At 36.1% G+C, this 23613-nt stretch overlaps 1 long non-coding RNA gene across 1 annotated transcript; it reads right to left on the reverse strand.

Annotated features, from left to right (window-relative positions):
• Positions 1 to 10613: 10613 nt before the first annotated feature.
• Positions 10614 to 12628, reverse strand: LOC134200567 (uncharacterized). The gene is made up of 3 exons (XR_009975536.1): positions 12472 to 12628; positions 12025 to 12343; positions 10614 to 11685 (listed from the first exon to the last, which is right to left on the reverse strand). It is a non-coding gene; the product is annotated as an uncharacterized LOC134200567 (long non-coding RNA).
• Positions 12629 to 23613: the final 10985 nt, after the last annotated feature.

The raw sequence follows: 23613 nt of genomic DNA on the forward strand, positions 1-23613 counted from the left end.
GATCAAAATACCGCGACAATTGGTTTTGGCAGTCCTCTCGTGATGTTAACCTGACACTGCCTAAAGAATTCTGTAGAGACGGAAACAGGTGGAAATCTGAAGGTGCAAGGTCAGGACTGTACGGCGGATGCATTAACACCTCCCAATCAAGCTCTCTTAATTTTTGCTGAGTAGCTAAATATGTGTGAGGTCTTGCGTTATCATGATGAAAAACCACACCCCCTTCTGTTGATTAATTCCGGCCGCTTTCTCTCAACTTCTTGCTTTAATCTCATCAGTTGTTCACAGTAGAGTTCAAAATCGATGGTCTTACGTCGTAATAAAGAATCACAAATAAGTACATGGTTCATTAGGTTTCTTTCAGTGAGCTCGCGAGGCACCCAAATATCGAGCTTTTTTGTGTACCCAGTTTTTTTCTAGCTACGTCGTAACTAATGATATGCCGATCTTGCTCCACTTTTTCAAAAATGGCATCCATTTTATCCGTAACAGCGACCAGAGCGACGTGCATCTTTGACATCAAAATTTTCGGATAAAAAACGCTTAAACCAAATTTGTGCTACTCTCACAGACCCTGCACTAGGTCCATAAACATCGCATCGCGCATTTTTCGCGGCTTGCGTTGCATTTTTGTAGTAAAATTTTAAAATGTATCGAATTTCTTCATTAGATTCACTGATCTTGACAGTACGAAAAATAGGTAAAAATCACACATTTTCCTAATTTGAATTTGGAATTATCTTCTTTAAAATTTAAACTTTTAATGATACCAAAACCAGCCAGATACAAATATTATAGCCAAAGAGATTTTATTACAAGTTCATACATATTATAATGCGAAAAGACTTTTTCCCCAACCTATTATTAAACGAAAACGTAGATATTTGTTGCAATTACACGCTATCTGCCATATTTTTATTTATAAATTCATGAAGAACCACAATAACAAAATTTAAGCTGAATTGGAGAAACGATAACCAAATTCAAATTCATAGAACACGAACAAACCAACAAACAAAGCAATTTTTTTTAACATTTCTAAATGTGTCTGCGGTTTTTTCATTTTTCGCCCACATTGTATTATTTGAAGAATGAAAAATATTGCATTTTCGTAGGATAAAGACTACCTGTGTCTCTGGTCCGTAAGCTAATGATTTTGCAAATCCGGTGTCTGTCTCATTTATAACCAGATAAATAAATAACCAAATTTATAACCAGAAATAATCCAGATTAACTTTGTGCGAAATTTCATAGTAATTCTTTCAGCCATCTTTGCGTGATTGAGTAATAATAAACATCTATACATACAAAACTGTCATATTTTAAATCAGATGAAAACATAATTTAAATACCTACTTTAAGTTGGAACATTTATTTAAAAAGATTGAATTATTTAGAAAATCTTAAAGTCGCAACTTTTTTACTTTCTTAATAAATATAAACTAACACAAACGCTGAAAAAAAATTTGTTTACCTTCACGAATTCACTAACTAAATTTATAGAGAACATGCATCCATGGTTTATAAATAATTTTAAATTTAAATCCCGAGTCTTTCGTGATTATTTTAGTCATTAAAAAAACCATTAGGATAAAATCTCAAAAGATCAAAAGATTTAACTGATCCAAATGAAATGCAAAATTTATTTGATCCGATAGGTGCAGATAATTTTATCTCTTTAAGATATACACAGTATGACCGACCATAAATACTGCAATAAGATAAAAATACGTTTGAATTTGGAATGTCTGTCATTCTTATGAATAGGTATTCTTTTTGTTTTTTCAATAACGCACTAATCTTTGTAGTGTATTATTTTAATATTATTATAAGCATATTCTTATGATATTAAAACATAATTTTAGGGAAAAGCCACATTAAATTTTTGAAACTCTACATACGCCACGAATTAGTCGAATCTTAGTACCGGGCCACTGATGATTATACTTGAACGCCTTCTGTTTGCGACATTAAATTCTGTCCGAAAGGGATTTTTTTTTTATATACGGCTTTTATTTCAACGGGTAATTTAGGTTTTACAGCCAGATGGTCAGATCTAGTAAGAGAAGCACTCGGTGGTAGTCTGTACCATGCGGTCCATGCCACCCATGATCGAACACAGTGGAAGAACGTCACATGTGGTCGCGATCCTCAGCAGTGAGGGAACGATGTAGAAGAAGTAGCCATGAGAGGCACTGGTCATTGCTTAACTCATAATTTTTTATTGATAGTTTAAAATGAATAGGGTCACAGGAAAAAAAATGTTACTGAAGCTTTTTTTTTACTATTAAACAACATTTATAAGTCATTTATAAGACTATATGCTCAAAGATTTACAGAAGATTTTTAATTATTGAGTAATTAGTTAATATTGAGACTGCTCGTAATCTAGTTTTGGTCCTCATCCGCGTGTGTTTTATGGTAACATTTTTAAAAGTTATGTTCAGAACGCCACGCTGTTGGTAATTCCTAAAATATTCCAAGTGATTTGCAGAGTTGATTTTTCTATTGGAAAAAGTGCGTGTTACAATCGGCAAAGCTTAAAGGATTATATTGATGAATCCTATTGAGATTTTGTATGAGTTCCATATTTTTATAATCGTGTTATACCTACTCGTATTAATGTATGAAGTAATTAACACCGAAATAAATATTTCATACAATAGAAAACAGAAGATTGGTCTCCTTACAGCAATTTTAATGGCATCACTAATTAGACAAGTAATTCTGTAGCAAGCATGATTTTATATAGGAGATAACAGTTCACGTCTTAAAAAAAATGCAATTTTTAGATTTAGATTTCTCCAATTCCGAGACATAATTCAAAGCATATTCCGATAATGGATGATCTAAGCTTATTGGTGATCGTAAAATGTACTTTATGGCAGTATCTGATCTTGATAGTTTCGTATACCGGCGCGTTATTTTTATTGTAACTGTTACAATTCAAAAGCTGTTTGACTATTTCAAAAGCCTTTTCGAGGCTTTCGTCGACGGACTCAGAAAAATCGGTATGTCCACAACGCGTAGGCTTGCTTCATAGCTTATCTTGTGATCCTACAGTAACCAGTCACAAATTATACAGCTCGCATGAACATTCAATGTTACCTTCAACAGTCGTAAAGGTCCACAACTTCTTTCTTCGTCAACGAAAATTACTCGGCCAATTATTCGAATTAGAATTCGAGGGGACATAGACCAGCAATAATCATGTAGTTATCTACGTGGTTTTATTTATGGGAATTCAAGTAGCAAAATCTAAGAGCTTTGCTTGTGTATAAACACTAACAATCAAATGTCAAACATGTCAAGTAAGGGCGCTGATTCGGACTGCGAATTGAACTCAGACTCCCGGGTACTAAAGTTAACGAACGATATTTTTTTTATTGCTTAGATGTGTGGACGAGCTCACAGCCCACCTGGTGTTAAGTGGTTACTCGAGCCCATAGACATCTACAACGTAAATGCGCTACACACCTTGAGATATAGTTCTAAGGTCTCAGTATAGTCACAACGGCTGCCCCACCCTTCAAATCGAAACGCATTACTGCTTCACGGCAGAAATAGGCGGGGCGGTGGTACTTACCCGTGCGGACTCACAAGAGGTCCTACCACCAGTAAGATTTAATTGGTGATGATGATAAATAATTACTCATTAACTTTGAACCTACACTCAAAATCTCACATCGATATGAATGCTGTGTATAAGTTTAAAAACAAACAGCAATTTCAACAGGATTTTTAAATTTCGTCTAAGCAAAAGTAACATAACATCAATAAAATTAATCTTGTTTCTAATTTCATAAAATATCTAACGAGTTTGGCGCCTACTGACAATATAACTTCTAGGACACGTAGTTTTTAAATAATGTAGAATATCTTTAGTTCCTTACTAATCCATCGACATTAAAATGACCTAGATCGTAAATTTAGTTTCAGAAATTTAATCCATGCGTTGCTCCGAATGTGAGTTCTGATCTGTTGATCCGCAATACGTCTTACAGCTAATACAGCGTTTACACTGTAAAATATTAGTATCTCTTTATATTCGTATTTGACTTTATCATGTTAAAGAAAAAAGGCGGTTATTTTTTGTCAAGTTGTTTTGTTTGTACAGAACCATTTCAATAGTAATCATTTTTACACATTAGGCTATAACAGCAGATAATCTGGTTCATGAAAAGCACTACTGGCACTAACTGTAAGATCTCTCTCGCTTTTAGTTAAGATATTAAAAAAGATAGTTCGGATACACTTTTTACGATTGAGACACTTTTTATATTGCTTCGATTTTTTTTTATTGCCCTTGTAGGCAGACGAGCATACGGCCCACCTGATGGTGAGTGGTTACCGTCGCCCATGGACTTCAGCAATGCCAGGGGCAGAGCCAAGCCGCTCCTTACCGTTTAATACTCTCCAAACTACTCTACTACTCTCTACTCTCGATTGTTGAAATATTGCGATTACGTACTCATGTTGTTTAATTTTTTTAAATTTGCGTGCTTATATGTATGCACACAAATAAATTAACATAAATGAACAAGTAATTTTCAAACAAAGAAACTGCCTTACTATTAAAAATAAACTCTTCCTGCAGGAATATCAGGGAAATACAATTTACAATAACAAAATATTCAAGACAAGCTCCATTCTACGTAGCGTTTTGTTTACATGATGTAATCTTCTCAATTAGGCATTTGTGTTGTCTGACCAAATGACGTCATCCGACCCACGTGTCTCACTCAGAAATTCACGTTTTATCAAATTTTGGCTCGTATTCAACTGCTCTATTTATAATTTAGCTATAAACAGTTGAAGATCACCGACTGAAACAGACTTCCGATACATAACTATAGATAGAGATTTCAATACATAGATACGATTGATTTCTATTGTTTTTTGTTATTTCCCATAGCTACGGCGTTCGGAATTGTACATTGTTTCTTACATAGCTCATTTCTTCCTTTTTTTTAACATCAACTTGAAACATTAATTCATATTCACTGAGAATGAAAAAAAAAAACCTTTTTCTTCTTATTTCATTTGATCCAATATTAATTTACGATGAGTTTATTATTTTCCTGTTTTTCTTAAAACAATTGCTGTATTTAATCGTTGTGTTGTATTGTGTTTTGTATAATTAATAATTTTGTTTAATGAACTCCGTATAATAACAACCAGGCTGTCTGCAATCTGTTACCAGCGCATCCTTAACTAATTCGGACACGTTGTTCGCAGAAATCCTGACAACTTTGAAAAGATAATAAATTTAGGACATGTCGACGGGAAATGACCACGTCGTCGATCACCTATCCGTTGGTGAAGAATTACCGGCATGTATATACCTGAAGCATTAAAGACTGCCGAAGTCATGTAGAATACTACCTGGAGCCACTGCGGTCATCCACAGTGCGTTTCCAGAGGTCTTTTTTGCCACGTACCATCCGGCTATGGAATGAGCTCCCCTCCACGGTGTTTCCCGAGCGCTATGACATGTCCTTCTTCAAACGAGGCTTGTGGAGAGTATTAAACGGTAGGCAGCGGCTTGGCTTTGCCCCTGGCATTGCTGAAGTCCATGGGCGACGGTAACCACTCACCATCAGGTGGGCCGTATGCTCGTCTGCCTACAAGGGCAATAAAAAAAAAAAAGAAGCACACGAAGAAGAATTGTGTAACGAGCGGTCAAAGAACAAATTTCAAACTAGACACTACCTTCACAAATGAATTACCAATTCGGGAGACGATTTAATTACACGTAGCTATTTTCAGTTCGCTACGGTTGCTTATGTGCAGTAGTTAATTTCATACCTATGTGTAATTATTCAAAGCTATCTGTTCTAATAAATAAACATTTCAATTTAGCTAGTAAATACATAAATGAAACTACGGCTGTAAACACAGGTGGCAATGTGTTTTATTTGTAGCTGTAATTAATTATGACACATTACGATGTGAATCAAAGAGCCAAAATAAATTCTAGTCTTGGATATCACATGTCAGCCACATAAATATGTCTCATCATTATTATCAGTGATTAAGTGATGATCGAACCTGTCATCGTTGGATTTTGGTACAAGGAAGTCTTCGCCCTTTCAAATACATTTAATTTTGTGGTGATAATTGATGAGACCCGTATCAATGGTAGGTAAAGATGAATACATGTCGAGATGATCTCCCTATCCTCGTTCCTAGTCTCACCATAAATTGCTGGGTCACCTTTGTCAGCCTTTGTCTACCGCTGGGTCTCTCCTCTAACCTGTTTTAAAGAAGAACATATAATAGCGCACAGGGAAAGGAGATGACGGGATTATCTCAAACAATTCCTCGGAGCATTGAATATTCAGTACAATACCCCAAAGAACTGAAGCTTCTCAGTAAACTCACACCCCCAAACAATCCTTGTAAAAAGGATTATCAGCAATCCGAACGGCATTCTTCTGCATGGAGTCAAACTGAACTAGCTGTTTTCAGGCATGTATATAAACGCTTTGTGGTCGCACATCCAAAATATCTACAAAATATTGTGATGAGGTGTTTATCTCTCTCGATCACCAAATCACCAAGGAAACATGTCTAAGTCCGTGTATGCACATTACCTCAACAATACAACTCCACATTAATCTTTAATAATATTTAAATTAGTTAGTATGAATTATGTACATACATAGTACATAGTACTTATATAGTAGTATGTAGATAATATTATGTTGAAATATTTCTTAATTTCATTAATTCTTTACTTCGTAATTTCAGAATGTCTTACTTCTTCTAATTCTGTGAAATCCTTTAAAAAACATAGCTACAGTGCAGCGATAGATATAAATCATGAGGTATAAAAATATGTACTATCTCTAGTATAATTATCTGGAATAGCATAATTAATAAATATTACAATAAACTAATAATAATAAACATAAATAATAATAATAATAAACAATGCGTTATTTGTGTTTACTTTCCAGTAAATTACTAATTTTCAGGCTGCACTATTCTTCCGGGTTATTAAATATAATTCTAAGTTAACTTTGTTGCATCTTCATAAACGTTCGTACCGATATTATGGAAGGAAATAACTCAGTTGAACATTAAAAGACAGAGAGCAACTGTGGGTTTTACAATCTATAAATGTCTACGGATACTGCATTAAGTACCTATAAATTTTGAACGCTATGCGGAATGATATTCAGCTGTATGTTCTATACGGTTACATGACTAATAAAGATTTTTTACCTAAATGTCATTCTGTTTCTGCAACCACGAGTTATTAGAAAAAAACCCAATTCCTAATCTATACTATTTTAATAATAATAATAAAAACTAAGAACAACTCAGACATAGAGCAAACATTCACCACGACCGATGTGGGAATCACACCTACAACCCTGGGCGTTACCCACAACTACTGCACACGGAGTCAATCTATTCATTCTTAAAAAATATTTTTATTTGGTATCTGGTTATCGTACTGTCTCGTTTATTGTTTTTTTAAACTTAAATATTATCTAATTTTTTAAATGAAAATATAATTTTTAACAACAACATAATTATGAGCTATACATGTAGCTATACTCTACAGTGACTCGACAACTCAAGTATTATAATTTATGTACTAAATGACACTGGAAGCTTATCCATGGTCAATGGAATACTATTTGTCGTGCCAACATCGTCACGACTGTTTCAGAATAGTCATGACTAGCTTAAGCATGAATAAACAAATTTTATGTCATCTTGAGCTTGTTGTTGTAAACAGAATAGCCAACAGTTTTATGAAACAAAATGTTTATGGATACAATTCTGAAAATTATGCTATTGTAATGTATTTGAATTTAATTATACAAGTGTATTCGTCACGTATACGTCAGTACCGCAATTTAATTTCTAAATAAACTATTTACAGCAATTTTTTAATATAAATTCTAGCTACATTTCTTGTAATTTATAAATAATAACTTAACATATTCAGCAATAGCTACGTTACTTTTCCAAATTTCTAAAAAAGACCTATTATTATTTAAATTAATTAGAAGTAACGACTTTTCGTCTTAATACTTTTGAAGTCTCATTTTGCAACATTAGTCATTGGGCAAAACATTTAAAATATATTTACTATGACATTTTGTAATTACAGAAAAAAACAATTACTGTTTAAAGTCTTTAGATTCATTTTAATCTCGAGTTTGCTTTTTCGGATTTACGTTTTCCGTCAATTCGAGCCAGAATTATATAATTTTAACTGTCACGGACATTTCAATCACAATAACAATCCAAACGTTATATTTATTATGCTGAAATATCGTAACATCAAATTTCACATTTCCACAAGAAAGCGAACAACAGCATCTGTTTATACGTGGAGTGACGCGGGTGTCGATATGCGTAGGCTGACATACACAACGATGGAGATCACCGTTTACAGCCAGTACTTGTTGACCCACTCCGCCTCCCTATTATCTTAATAACAAGGCCTCAAACGAAGGCACCCTATAACAATTTATGGGTCATCGTAGATTGGTTATACAGCTGTAATATAATATGGCTTGACCTTGCTACGAATAGTGTCCGCCTACGTGTGGACTACGATAATGCGCTGACTCGAACGTTTGCTCTACCAATTTTATTTTTGCATAAGTGCTAAAATATTAGTTAATAAAATGGATAAGCGTTTCCAGCATCCTCTTTGTCTATTAATATTTTTCCCTACCTAATCGTTGGTAGTCTAAGGGGCTATTCCAACGACGCGTGGACTGATATGTGAGCTCACGGGGCTTAACTTGAGAAATCTTGCTAAAACTTACCTTAGCAAGAGCAGTGCTTCGTTGAATATACCCTGAGATCATACCTGTGACTTACAGAGAAGATTCGGAAAAAAACTCAGTTACCGAGATCCTGGGCACTTTTTTTTATAAAATACATAGTAATAATTATAGTCATAACTTTAGTTTAAATTTCTACCCGATGATATGTAGGCGAAGTAAAATGTCCCTTAGAAATAAGGTGACACTCTACAAAACTTGCATACGCCCCGTCATGACTTATGCAAGTGTAGTGTTCGCTCACGCGGCCCGCATACACCTAAAAACATTTCAAATTATTCAATCCCGTTTTTGCAGGATAGCCGTCGGAGCCCCGTGGTTCGTCAGGAACGTCGACCTCCATGACGACCTGGACTTAGAGTCCATCAGTAAGTATCTGCAGTCGGCGTCCATGCGCCACTTCGATAAAGCGGCACGACACGAGAACCCTCTCATCGTGGCCGCCGGTAACTACATTCCCGATCCTGCGGACAGAATGGAAAGCAGTCGACGTCGCCCAAAACACGTCATCTCGGATCCTCCCGATCCACTAACGGTGCTTTTAGGTACTTCAAGCACCGGTCACCGTTCTCGTCGAACCCGTCGCTTGCGACGAAGGGCTCGACGAGTAAATTAACTCTCAGACACAGCCCACTGAGTTTCTCGCCGGATCTTCTCAGTGGGTCGCGTTTCCGATCCGGTGGTAGATTCTGCGAAGCACGACTCTTGCTAGGGTTCGTGTTAGCAACATCGTCAGGTTTGAGCCCCGTGAGCTCACCTACTAAAGTTAGGGTTACGCTGACATAGCCGCTAGGGCTATCAGCTTAGGTAGGAAAAAAAAAAAAAAAAAGTTTAAATTATATTAATATATAAAATAGGTTATGAAATAGATTATGTAATATTTTTTAAGTAAAGCATACTGTCAACCGTACCATTATCTGTAGAAACTATTCAAGCGAACCGTGTGAAAATTTCAATTCGTGAGCGAAAGTAACATGTAGCGTTTGAACAAGACAAGAACAATTTGTGCGCGCAAAAAGAAAATTATCGTTATAAAATTCGTCGTATTGTTATAATTAATTTAAAGTTAATAAATATTAACTTTATATTAAATTAGAACCTTTTTTGTATGTTTTATTTGCGATTTTTTTCCAATCAAAATGAATATAGTTAAAACGTAATTCTTTTTTTTAATAATATGTTGCCGTCTAGTTTTATACTATATCAGTATCCCCGATAACCGTACTCGTCGAACTCGACAAAGAGATCGACGTGCAACCTAACCCATGCATCAGCCCGCTGAGTTTTTCGCCGGATCTTCTCAGCGGGTCGCGATTCCGATCCGGTAGTAGATTCATTCGCGAAGCAATTGCTCTTGAGTTGTTAGGTTCCTTCGGAGGAGCTCGGGCAGTGGTTGGCAAATCCCACCCCTCCTGGCTGAGCCTTTGCTCGCCCATCTGTCCTGGTGAAACTAGAAAGGCCTCCGGGTCACCAGTAATATTCCAATCATAAAAAAAATTATCAGTATCATGAATCGTGCAAAAAAAGTTAATCTTACCACGCTAGTAAGTATCATGATCGCTTAAATTCAGCAATTAGAATTGCCTGTAAGAAATTCGGTAATCGAGCAGTACTTTTTTACTTTTATTAGCAGCTTGCTTTTGCTTGTAAGCATGCAGAGATAAACAGTGAATGTATTACAACTGCGTTAAAAATAACACTCTTAATTATAAGCAGTAAATAGAATCATAATTAAGTCCAATTCTAATATCTAAACGAAAATTTCACTGAATCACATCACAAGGTAAAACCAGACAGTTCTGCGCAATAATTTTATTATTAAACTAAACGAATGATATACACAGAGAATGAGGTCGAAATTGTTCAATCATTATGGCCTTGGCTTGTAGTGGTTTTTCTGACGTGTCGTTTGTATAGTACTACTGATTAAATATATTTTTAGTATCTTATTGCTGCGGAGCACATGTGAGCCACCCGATAGTAAGATTGGTTTCCCCTGCGAAGTTATTGCCTGTTGCAAATTAATAAGAATGTGGATTCCGAGGAATGGTAGCAGCGATCTCCTTTCATTTGAGAATGATTTCATTCTATTAGAATAATTGTATATTTCATATGACTACGAGATATGTGAGCTTGAGATCGACTCCAATATTTATCTGAATTTGTTTTTGTAAGAATTGGAAATAGATGATAACAAATAAATCTTTTTCCGAAAAAGAATAAAAAGCCCCTCAAGCAAACTTTAGACGTACCCTCACCAGTTGACAGCTCAAGACTTTTTGAAGAGAAGCCGGAAACACGTCAGTCGAGCGGACAGATGGAGATGGCGCCACAATAGGAGAGTTGGGTATTGCTTCGCAAGATACGCGGACGCTCCGCCAGTTCCGACCGGGAAATTTGCGCATAGAAATGGCAACATTACACATTGTTACACAAAACTTTTCTAGCATAATGCCCTCTACTACGTGCGTACTTCACTCGGTAATTCTTAAGCTGCTTCCGATCACACAAGTTACTTTGTAAACAGAAATGAAGTAGTTTTTTGAACATTGATCGATCGACATATTATTATGTAATTCCGTTCCAGAATTTGCGCTGACATGGTGGTGAAGTTAATACTTTCCTCCTCCACTGTCTTTAACTTCAACGTTTTTTTTGCAAATCTTGGACATCTTTTTAAAAAAAATACTCCAACTTTTTCGATCAGGGGTGTGAAGTTGAAATGCCAAATTGCGTACAATTTACACCAATTATTTTCCTCTAAACTTTTCTTCACCTCTAATCATAGCCTATACTATCTTATTGATGATGCCACTGACACCGCTTCCTCGCATCTACTTCTACGGATTTATCGATTTGCCTTCATTTCCTGAAATTTATTAGTATGCAATTGTAGCAAGTGCTAGATCGTCATCTATGTATACCGCTCCTCATTATTTCATATATAGATAATGGAAATATTTTTATTACAAAATTGAATACTTATTGAATGCTTATTAAATTATCAAAATATAATCCATGGGAATTAATTTAAATTGTTTGCTAACAGTATAGCTATGTTTAAAATAAAATTAACAAACACAATTGTAATAGTATTCATTATTAATACACAGACAATTTACTGTAAGAAATCGTAATTACAATCAAGGCGTATAATGACCAGTTGGCAAGCTATCAAACTTAATTCAATGTCCATTAAATGACCTACCTTCGTATATAAATATCAGTGAATTAGTAAAGTTCTAGAAGTGGCTGATCTGAATATTCACGCTGCTATCGGAAGTGGATACAAATAGAGAGCACACACAGGGTGTGTCCAAGTAAATATTTGTTGAGTCGTGACTCGGGCCGGCGCCTCTGTTAGTTGACGGGTCGTTTGCCATTCTCACATTAATGTTTACTCTATTTGTCACGCTAATAGCTGATTTAATTACGTTCAAGTAAATTGGTATTAGTTGAAGGTGACCTGTTCTCAAATAATTGCTCCACACCAGTAGATTGTGCTTACGGCAGATTACATAGCGTTACTGTGAAATTAACCAAAAATTATATTGAAGTGCGCAATCTTTGTTTTGTTTATCAGATACTTTGAACACTAGATGGCTTTACTGAGATTGAATAAATATATTTAGCTGAAAATAAATAGTTACTCAACCTTCTATGCGACCTTCTGAATTAATTTATTTTGATGCTCAATAATATTACTCTAGGTGAGGCAGCGTAAACCATCGTGACTTTGCTTTAAATTATAACCTTCAAAAAGTGACGAACGCTCAATAATGCACTCACGACACGAAAACACATACCAAATAATTATTGAACAGCATTACTTTAACAGATAAAACAAACGTACAATTACAGTTAAACAAGAAACATCGAATGTCCTACATAAATATGTTAAGAAAAATATAGTTTAAGTTATCAGTATAAGGTTTCGAATAGAATAACACTTTTGAAAATGTAATACATTTCTATAAATGGCAACACAGCATTTGTAGGGTGAAATTCAAAGATGGCGCGGCACGCGTCGCGCTCGTGTCGGAAGTTACCCGGAAGCGCGGGAATACCGCCCTCGCAAGCCGAAACAATGCCTTCGTGTAAATTGAAATAAATTGATGCATTCGCATTGTTTATTAAACAATAACATACGCATCACCCTTGAAGATTACTTACCAGGCGAGGTTTAAAAACTGAACACGCGCACAAAGATGCGGTAATGGATAATCAGAAGTGAACTTGAATCAAATAACTAACTACTTTTTTTGGGTAACATTTTCTTTGGTTTTTGCAAGTCATAAATGTATTATAACTAACTTTAGGGTTTAATCTCGCGTTTTTCTTTCTCATTAATATTCTTTCGTCGACATTTGAATTTTTGTCACCTCCAATAACACCTTAGCTGTCCGTAACCACAAGAACTGTAATGTATTCGAAGCGACGGAAAAAATGTAAATTATAATAAGAACGCTATATTATAAGTTTTTTTTAATTCTGTGTTTTTGGTAATGGTGAGTATTTTGATAACAATAAATCCTGCAAATGTATACTTAGTGCAATTAATAAAATTATGAAATTAATAACCCAGATCCAATTCATTTATGTCGTATACTGCCTTCCCACATGAAGGGTATGTGCGAACGAAAATGTGTGCTTAATCTTCTGTAACCGACACAAGGTGGACCGTGAGTTTGTTTCTTTGTTCATAAGAATCCAAAAAAGTACCTAACTCTGTTTGGTTAAATTAAGTCTCAGATTGCACGAGCAACTACAATTTTTTAGAATTTCTCGCTGTAACGCTAAAGGGAAGTTACATTTTCGTCAACTGAAAACGGTTATTCCGGAAGACGAAAAGAAAAAAAAAACAAGTTTAATATGTTAAAAAAAACTTACTTTAATCCGAAATTTTCATTCATATATAAGCATAGCAAGTGGAGAGTGAATAATAATAATAATAAGCATGTATAATAAAACAAAGCGTAATTTAAACCCAAAACTGACTACGGCAAAACAATAACAATTAAAAAGTCACACGGGTGTATTTAAATGACTAGGAAGAGGGTGAGCGATTCCCGCGCCCTCTGTGACTCGTCGCGCTAATTACACAATCAGTTCTCACAATTAACCGTAGTGCAAACACCGCACCCCGAGCAATCATCGTTACACAATTCAAACATTTTCTGATTGAAACCTATCTTCTTTTTCGACAACAGTTCACATTGATGATAGCGAATCTTATCTCATATTTTTGTGTTTTTACTTTTTAAGCGTCCATGGAATAAGGTAAAACGTCGGATTAAGAGAAGATTTATTAGATGAGTGGGCGACCATACAGTCCACATATTGGTAAAGCCATAGATACCACTAACAATGGCGCGGCTCACCGTAATATGTGATGTGTGAATAATATTCATGTACGGTTACACTATCTTTCTTTTACTAATAAATTATAGTGATAGGTTGTTTTGTGAGCCCCCGCACAGGTAGGTACCACAACCCTACCTATTTCTGCCGTGAAGCCAAGGGCGGATCCAGGGGGAGGGTCATGGGGGTCATGACCCCCCCCTGAGCTGGTCCCAGGACCTAGGTGGACCACATATTGAACATAATGATTTAAGGACACAATACTTAGTCTGGCCATAAATTCTGTTACAATTAAAAATAAACAAAATATTACATTTGAATTTGGAATCTGTCATTTTTATTTGATTGCTCATTGAGTTTTCTCATTTTGGCGCCAATACATTGTACAATATTTTGAGATATTAAAATGGAGTGGGGTGATAAAGAAAACCGAATCGCTGTGATTGCATTACGCAAAGTAGGTATGGAGCCAAATGCAATTTTTAAAACTCTCCATACGCTTGGTATTAGTAAAATGTTTGTGTACCGGGCTATTAATAGGTGCAATGAGACCTCCTCTGTTTGTGACCGGAAAATATCTAGCCGTCCACGTAGTGTTCGTACGAAAAAGGTGGTCAAAGCAGTAAGGGAAAGAATTCGAAGAAATCCTGTCCGAAAGCAAAAGATTTTATCTCGGGAGATGAAGACAGCACCGAGAACCATGTCGCGTATTTTAAAAGATGACTTAAGACTTGCAGCCTATAAGAGACCTAGTGGTCATTTCTTAACTGATAATTTAAAAGAGAATGGGGGTTAAAATCGAAACAACTAGCATAGGGAGGTCATAGAAAAATGTTGTTTACGGATGAGATTTTTTTACAATTGAGCAACATTTTAACAAACAAAATGACCGTATTTATGCTCAAAGCTCTAAGGAAGCTTCCCAATTAGTCGACAGAGTGCAACGTGGGCACTATCCGACTTCAGTGATGGTTTGGTGGGGTATTAGCCATGAAGGAGTGACTGAGCCATACTTTTGTGAAAAAGGTATCAAAACATCGGCACAAGTGTATCAAGATACGATTCTTGAAAAGGTAGTGAAGCCCCTTAACAACACCATGTTCAATAATCAAGAATGGTCCTTCCAGCAAGACTCGGCGCCAGGTCATAAAGCTCGGTTTACGCAGCTTGGTTGGAAACGAACGTTTCGGACTTCATCAGAGCTGAAGACTGACCGTTGTCTAGTCCCGATCTTAATCCACTGGATTATGATTTATGGTCAGTTTTAGAGAGTACGGCTTGCTCTAAACGCCATGATAATTTGGAGTCCCTAAAACGATTAGCAGTGAAAAATTTTCCCATGGAAAGAGTGCGTGCTTCTATTGATAACTGGCCTCAACGTTTAAAGGGCTGTATTGCAGCCAATGGAGACCACTTCGAATAAGCTTTTTATACTTTAAATTGTTTTATATTTATGTATTAAACTAACACACTGTAAAAGTAATAAATGTTATTTGCAATAGAAATTTTTTTTCCTTTATTTCAGTATTTATGGCCAGACTAGGTATATTGTTGCTCCTTAATTAATTTAATATAATATAATAACTTTGTATGATGGCAAATGTTTGGGAACGAACGCATCAAAAATTTTAATTTTACCGCGCCACACTCGCGCGCGCTTGTCGACTACGTAACGTCTAGCTAGGCCTAACCTCAAATTGAATCCTAACCTCAATCGGAATCAGAACGACTAAACTTCAACATATCATAACATAGTTCTAAGTTAAAAAACTAAAATTTCTTTATACCTTTAATGTGCTTATAATAAAATACCTACTTTTTACTTGTATCTATTGTTATCAAAATTAAATTATAAGTTCTTGACTTGACCATGACTATGTGACCCCCTCCTGGCACCAAAGCTGGATCCGCCCTTGCGTGAAGCAGTAATGTCTTTCGGTTTGAAAGCTGCGGCAGCCGTTCTACTGTCAAACTGAGGCTTACAACTCATGTCTCAAGGTGTGTGATAGTATTTATGTTGCAGGTGTCGGTAGGGTAACCACTTAGGACTAGGTGGGTCATTAGGGTCATCCGCCCAGGTAAACATTAAATATTTCAGGCAGCAACTTCAAAATGCCTCGCGGTATATAAAGACATGGTCTATCCGTGCTAGCTTATGACAATAGCTTAACGACTCCCAAAACTGGGAACAGGTCGGGGTGCCGGGCAGGTATAATTATGTAAAGAAAAGACTGAGGCGCCGTAGATTGCTCTGACCTTTATTTACTTCACAAATGTTTTCCACTAGATAGCACTTAATACTCAATAAGGTGACTTACATTCGATAAACATGAAAACTGATTTTATGTTTCAATTATGGGTTTTCTTTTTCTTCGCAATGCCAAAACCAAAAGAAAAGAGAAACGCACATAATAAGTAGACTTCGACTGCTTCGTCTAAAATTCGATATTGATTACGGTCGAATTTCAATCATTGAGCGAAAAGTAGTTTATAAAATCATTTAATAACCTAAAATTAGATTTAAAAATAAGTCACTAAGGTAAGCTACTTTAGTTTCCGCAGTATTTAATTGAGCAAGTTATCTTGTTCACAAATCACGAAGCATGTAGTATTATTAGTCAATGGTAAGGATCGTTAGCTTTGATCTGAAAGTGCTCTTTCTATCAGTAGCATTGCGAGGGCGAGTCCCTCCTACGATATTAATAGTCAGAAGAACACACGGACGATAACGATGTTAACTGCGGTGTTCATAGCCAACGGATTGTGGGGTTGTGATTATGATCAAGGAATAAGAAAACTTAAAGAGGTAGTCTTTATTTAAGCTTACGATTTCTTTGTGATCTCTGGTAATTGAACAAGGGCGTTTCCTAAAATACACTAGTAGTAAAGCATCTACCGTATCTTTAGTGCAACGTCCAGCTTATCTCGACCGTGAATTTTGTGTCCTGAACAGATTCAGACTGATGAGTTGAATACCTATTATTCCAATGTGACATTCATGCTATCATTAGGCACCGGTAGCTGCTTAAAAGCTGCTTAAAATTATGGAAGTTATTAGATTAATTTCCTCGCGGCTAAAGAAAAAGTTCGATTATTTTTTAATGATTATTTTAATATTTTAGGCAATGCGACAACTTTAAAAACCGCTGATGAGCGATTTCTTCGAGCCATCCCTATGTTTGACAACTTTTTTTGTTTTGTCTACCTATCTGTCAGCAGCCTCGAGGGGCTATTTTGGCTTCACCTTGGTTGGTGGACGAGCTCCCGGGGCTCAGCTTGAGATAATTTTCTAAGTTTAGACTTTACCTTTACTCAACTTACCACCGGATCGGAATCGCGACCTGGTTTGTGTCTATGGGTTAAGTTGTATATCGAACGCACGGCGCATCCGACGAGAACGGTAACCGGTGCTTTTAGGCAAGCGCCGAGAACGGATCGGAGGATCTGAAATGAGGGTTGGCAGCGAAATAAAATATGAGGATTATTATGACAAAAAAAAAATTATGCTTAGCTTCTTAACTAAACTTTTTAGCTTTCTGGCTATTTTGAGTGAAATTCTCATAATAAAGGTACGTAATTACAAATAAAACTAACAAGGACTTTTAAAATGAGAACATAAGCTACGGTAATGATTTAAATAGTTTTGAAATAAATATTACAATAACAACAAAAAGAATAAGTGACAGTCAAATAATTTACTCATAAAAAAAAACTTAATTTCAATAACAACTCGTGAGTTTTTCAGAATCGGAGATGACAAATGCCCGCCGGAAGCGATCCATTCCGCCGGGAAACGGTGCGCAGGAAGTCGATTCGCCGACCGCGAATGCTGGTGGCGCCAATGTCGCTGTTCGACGTGCCCAGTTAACATTTACGGTTTTTCTCCCATTACCGAACTTAAGAAAATTAATTAACGACAAAAAAAGGGATAGTTGAAAACTGTTTTTACGTTTGAGTTTGAAAAATCCTTTGTCAGTTGACAGTTTTTGATTTTCATTGTCGGATAGACAGATTTTTTTTTCAATGCAAACCTCAATTTTGACAATGTTAAAAAAAGGCAGCTACGTTGATTGCGTAATTAAACATTCGAGAACATACTACGTGGTATACACAATATAACCTTCGAAAAAATTCAAAGCTACATTGTGGTGGATACTAGCCATAATTTCGATCAAATCATAAACATAGTATTTTCTTTAATTTTCACGAGTCGTAGACATAGCTAACACGATTTTTACGGTTTAATCTCAAGTTTTTATTGTCAATTATACTTAGTCTGGCCATAAATACTGTTACAATTTAAAAAAAAACTATTGCAAATAACATTTATTACTTTTTTATTTATATACATTTACAGTGTGTTAGTTGTTTAATACATAAATATAAAACAATTTAAAGTATAAAAAGCTTATTCGAAGTAGTCTCCGTTGGCTGAAATACAGTCCTTTAAACGTTGAGGCCAGGCCAGTTATCAATAGAAGCACGCACTCTTTCCATGGGAAAATTTTTCACTGCCAATCGTACGGATTGTTTACGGACTCCAAATTATCATGGCGTTTAGAGCAAGCCGTACTCTCTAAAATTGACCATAAATCATAATCCAGCGGATTAAGATCGGGACCAGACGACGGCCAGTCTTCAGCTCTGATGAAGTCCGAAACGTTCGTTTCCAACCAAGACTGCGTAGACCGAGCTTTATGACCTGGCGCTGAGTCTTGCTGGAAGGACCATTCTTGATTATTGAACATGGTGTTGTTAAGGGGCTTCACTACCTTCTCAAGAATGGTATCTTGATACACTTGTGCCGATGTTTTGATACCGTTTTCACAAAAGTATGGCTCAGTCACTCCTTCATAGCTAATACCCCACCAAACCATCACTGAAGTCGGATAGTGGCCACGTTGCACTCTGTCGACTAATTGGGAAGCTTCCTTAGAGCTTTGAGCATAAATACGGTCATTTTGTTTGTTAAAATGTTGCTCAATTGTAAAAAAATTCTCATCCGTAAACAAAATGTTTCTATGACCTCCCTTTGCGTACCGCTTCAGTGTTGTAGTTGTTTCGATTTTACCACCTTACTCTCTTTTAAACTATCAGTTAAGAAATGACCAGTACGTCTCTTATAGGCTGCAAGTCCTAAGTCATCTTTTAAAATACGCGACATGGTTCTAGGTGCTATCTTCATCTCCCGAGATAAAATCTTTTGCTTTCGGACAGGATTTCTTCGAATTCTTTCCCTTACTGCTTTGACCACCTTTTTCGTACGAACACTACGTGGACGGCAAGATCTTTTTCTGTCACAAACAGAGGAGGTCTCATTGCACCTATTAATAGCCCGGTACACAAACATTTTACTAATACCAAGCGTATGGAGTTTTAAAAATTGCATTTGGCTCCATACCTACTTTGTGTAATGCAATCACAGCGATTTGGTTCTCTTTATCACCCCACTCCATTTTAATATCGCAAAATATTGTACAATATATTGGTGCCAAAATGAAAAAACTCAATGAGCAATCATATAAAAATGACAGATTCCAAATTCAAATGTAATATTTTGTTTATTTTTAATTGTAACAGTATTTATGGCCAGACTAAGTATTTTATTCGACGGTCCGATTGTTGTACTGTTTTCGTAGCGCTTACCGTACACCTGGGACCATCACCGAAATCTAGGTCAAATGAACTGCCAGATTTTTAGATACTATTCTACACGGTTCTGTGTGAAATGTAACGTTAAAGTCTAGAAGTATATTTTATAGGAAAATAGACGGTAGTTAGCACAAATTTAAATACCGACGAACACCTTTTAAGTCAACTACGTACTTTAAACTTTAAGGTATGCACTTTAATGCTTAAAGTATTAAAATCCAAACTAAGCCGTATACATTTCTTGAACTACATTTTTGGCGTTTACCAAAAACACAAGAATTTTGGATTAAGCCACTTCAATTCTAAAGGTGCGGTATAACTAAACTTTTCAGAATCCCAACGAAACCAAATCGTGCCAAATAAAGTGTTTTCATATCTCAAATAGGGTTGTAGAATTCAGGTACATGGGCTCCGGTAGCCGCTTAACATCAGGTGGTCGGTGAGATCGTTCAGCTGTCTGCGCAATGAGAAAAAAACACGCACTGCTTCATGATACATCCCGCCATGTACGAACATAAGATAATACTAATATAGGCGGATGTTGGTAAATCATGAATTATTTTGAGGAAAAAAATACAGTCCGTATTGCTAAGATTTTTTTTAAGTCTTATGCATTATTTAATCAAGCCTTAAATCCCCTATATCTAGTCTTAAACATCAACAGACTTTCCGTTAGGTTTTAAGTTTAGATTTGTTAGCAAATTTCTCTTCTATATTGCACAGCATAGCATTTGCGCCCAACATCAAAGTACATAAACCACATAGGGGAATCGAACATCTGCCATTCAGACCGCCCACCGAAACATCTGCACATGTTTAAAGAACTAGTCTAATAACAATTTGAAGATCACATAATATAAATTAAATAATCAAATCGACAAAAGTGGGTGCGTTCCGTATAGCAGTAAAGGCGAAACGCTGGAGTGTAATGTGGGGTCGCGTGCAAGCCAGGTGGTAGAAGTCATTCTCCGGTGACAAATTATCATTGTGTTTCTTTAAAGGACCCGGATTTAACAACAATGCAGATAAAATGATGGAACTTTTTATCGTAGCCTCAGTTGACATTTAGGTTAGGCTATAAGATCTTTGTGTTTCAGCAATAAAAATGTTTATGTTCATAATTAAGTGCTCTAATAATCCACAAGATCTAAAAAGTCGACACTCAACCCAATTGTTGCTGTAAAAAGCCAACCGGACGATACTACAATAAGACAATGAATTATACTTCGTTTTGGATTTGGATTTGTCATGGCGCCGCAATTCCAAGGAGTATCCCTGCAACCTTCCGAGAGTATCGGGATACTTGGGGTCGACATTTCGAGCGATGTCCAGTTTCGGAGTCATTTGGAAGGCAAAGCCAAGTTGGCGTCCAAAATGCTGGGAGTCCTCAACAGAGCGAAGCGGTACTTCACGCCTGGACAAAGAATTTTGCTTTATAAAGCACAAGTCCGGCCTCGCATGGAGTACTGCTCCCATCTCTGGGCTGGGGCTCCCAAATACCAGCTTCTTCCATTTGACTCCATACAGAGGAGGGCCGTTCGGATTGTCGATAATCCCATTCTCTCGGATCGTTTGGAGCCTCTGGGTCTGCGGAGGGACTTCGGTTCCCTCTGTATTTTGTACCGTATGTTCCATGGGGAGTGCTCTGAGGAATTGTTCGAGATGATACCAGCATCTCGTTTTTACCATCGCACCGCCCGCCACCGGAGTAGAGTTCATCCATACTACCTGGAGCCACTGCGATCATCCACAGTGCGTTTCCAGAGATCTTTTTTGCCACGTACCATCCGGCTATGGAATGAGCTCCCCTCCACGGTGTTTCCCGAGCGCTATGACATGTCCTTCTTCAAACGAGGCTTGTGGAGAGTATTAAGCGGTAGGCAGCGGCTTGGCTCTGCCCCTGGCATTGCTGAAGTCCATGGGCGACGGTAACCACTCACCATCAGGTAGGCCGTATGCCCGTCTGCCTACAAAGGCAATAAAAAAAAAAAAAAAAAAATTAACATGACATCCCATTACTATTTTTGTAAAATATTAATGTTTCATATTATCAAGCGCATGATGTCATATGTGGCCAAACGTGCTTTATATATAATTTTAATATATCTTATACCTTTAAACGAGCAATTCTTGTATATATACATATACAATCTGAATCTCGGAAAGGGCTCCAACGATTTTCATAAAATTTAGTATACAGGGGATTTCGGGGTTGTTAAATCGATCTAGCTACGATTTATTTTCAGAAAATGTTGTTTTGTTCGTGTTTTCAATAATCAACTTTATCGATAATGAACTTTATGACTCTTCCCGACATCTTTTGGCGAATAATAATTCTATTTTTCTTAATTGAGAGCAACTAAATGCTTTAAAGACACACCAAAATGGCGTTATCAAAAAAAAAAAAACCGAGCAAAGCTCATCAGCTAGTTTATACTGTACGAATAAATCAACGGAAGTAGGTCGCATCAAATTACGTCACTACATGTCATGTTCAGCCGCGTTACATACATTTTAGGCAGCAATTAAAAAAAACAAGAACCATCCCAAACTAATCGCTATTTTAAAATTCTTATAAAAGTAGATGAACTAGTGAATAAAGTTTGTAACAATAGACTGCATTGTTACTTTTCAATCAAGCTACAAGTAATTACGGTCGGTGGGAAGCCTATTAGTTTCCCGAAGACTTCACCGCATCGCCTTGAGACGACCTGACATCGATCTATTAGCGTGTTACTAACAAACAATTAACCTATCATACTTTCCGTTGATAGTCAGAAACGGTAATTGAACTGTTGTGTATGATTGAATAAATATGAATGCATAATTTCATTTCATGTTTCTTTAATAACATTACAATACGAACGTATTTTTTTTTGTTTTAAATAACGTGTAGCCCCAGGAAATTTGTAATGATTAGTTACTTAGTCACAGGGAATTTGCTGAAGTCTCTGAAGATAATGGGAAACCAATTTACTTTAATCAATCAATTAAATTAATAAAATTCCCAATTCTTGTTAAGTCATTTTATCTCTTCTATCACATTAATCTTGTTAATTTATGTTACTACATTGTACAACTTTTCTTTGTATCATTCAAAGTCCTATACTAATCGAATAAAAATTATTCATTTCCTTCCTTCAGAGATGAGAATAGGACATTGTTACGCTTTCAATCTAGTAAAGCCGTATCTACACAGGAAGTTCGGTACCGATTATTGAGTTTAACTAAATTCGTTTTTTTATTAGGTAATATTTAGTGGTATTTGAACTATGAATGGCGATCATTAAAACGGTAAAAAACTGATGAGCTGTAAAAATTACGCCTTCACAGAGAAATTAATCCAGTATTTAGAATTTTTTTCATTTTCTTGAGTCGTAGATTTAATTAAAACTATTTTTCCGGTTTGATCATTTAAAAATCGCGAAATCAAACCGTAAAAATACTTTTAATTACGATTATTTAGAGATCAGCAAAAAATATATAGGTTATACATTGGTTCGTTTGCTGAAAAATTAGTTTTAAAGAGTTGTCATTTCACAAAAAACACCCTAGAAATATAATTTTAGACGCTTAGCCAAATATAGATAAACTGTTAAAGTTGCTTCTTTTAAAGAAAAGTCAATCGAGTATTTAGAGATCAGTAAAGAAACTATAGGTTCATTATTGTGTAGTTCGGCCCATTTAAAAAACTGGAATATATGGCTAAATGACTTCATGACCAAAATCGGGTAGAATGGATAAACTACGAAAAAAATCCTTGTCTTTTTTGTGATATAAAAAT

Source organism: Bombyx mori, chromosome 18 (assembly GCF_030269925.1).
Source record: "Bombyx mori chromosome 18, ASM3026992v2".
NCBI classification, from domain to species: Eukaryota; Metazoa; Arthropoda; class Insecta; order Lepidoptera; family Bombycidae; genus Bombyx; species Bombyx mori.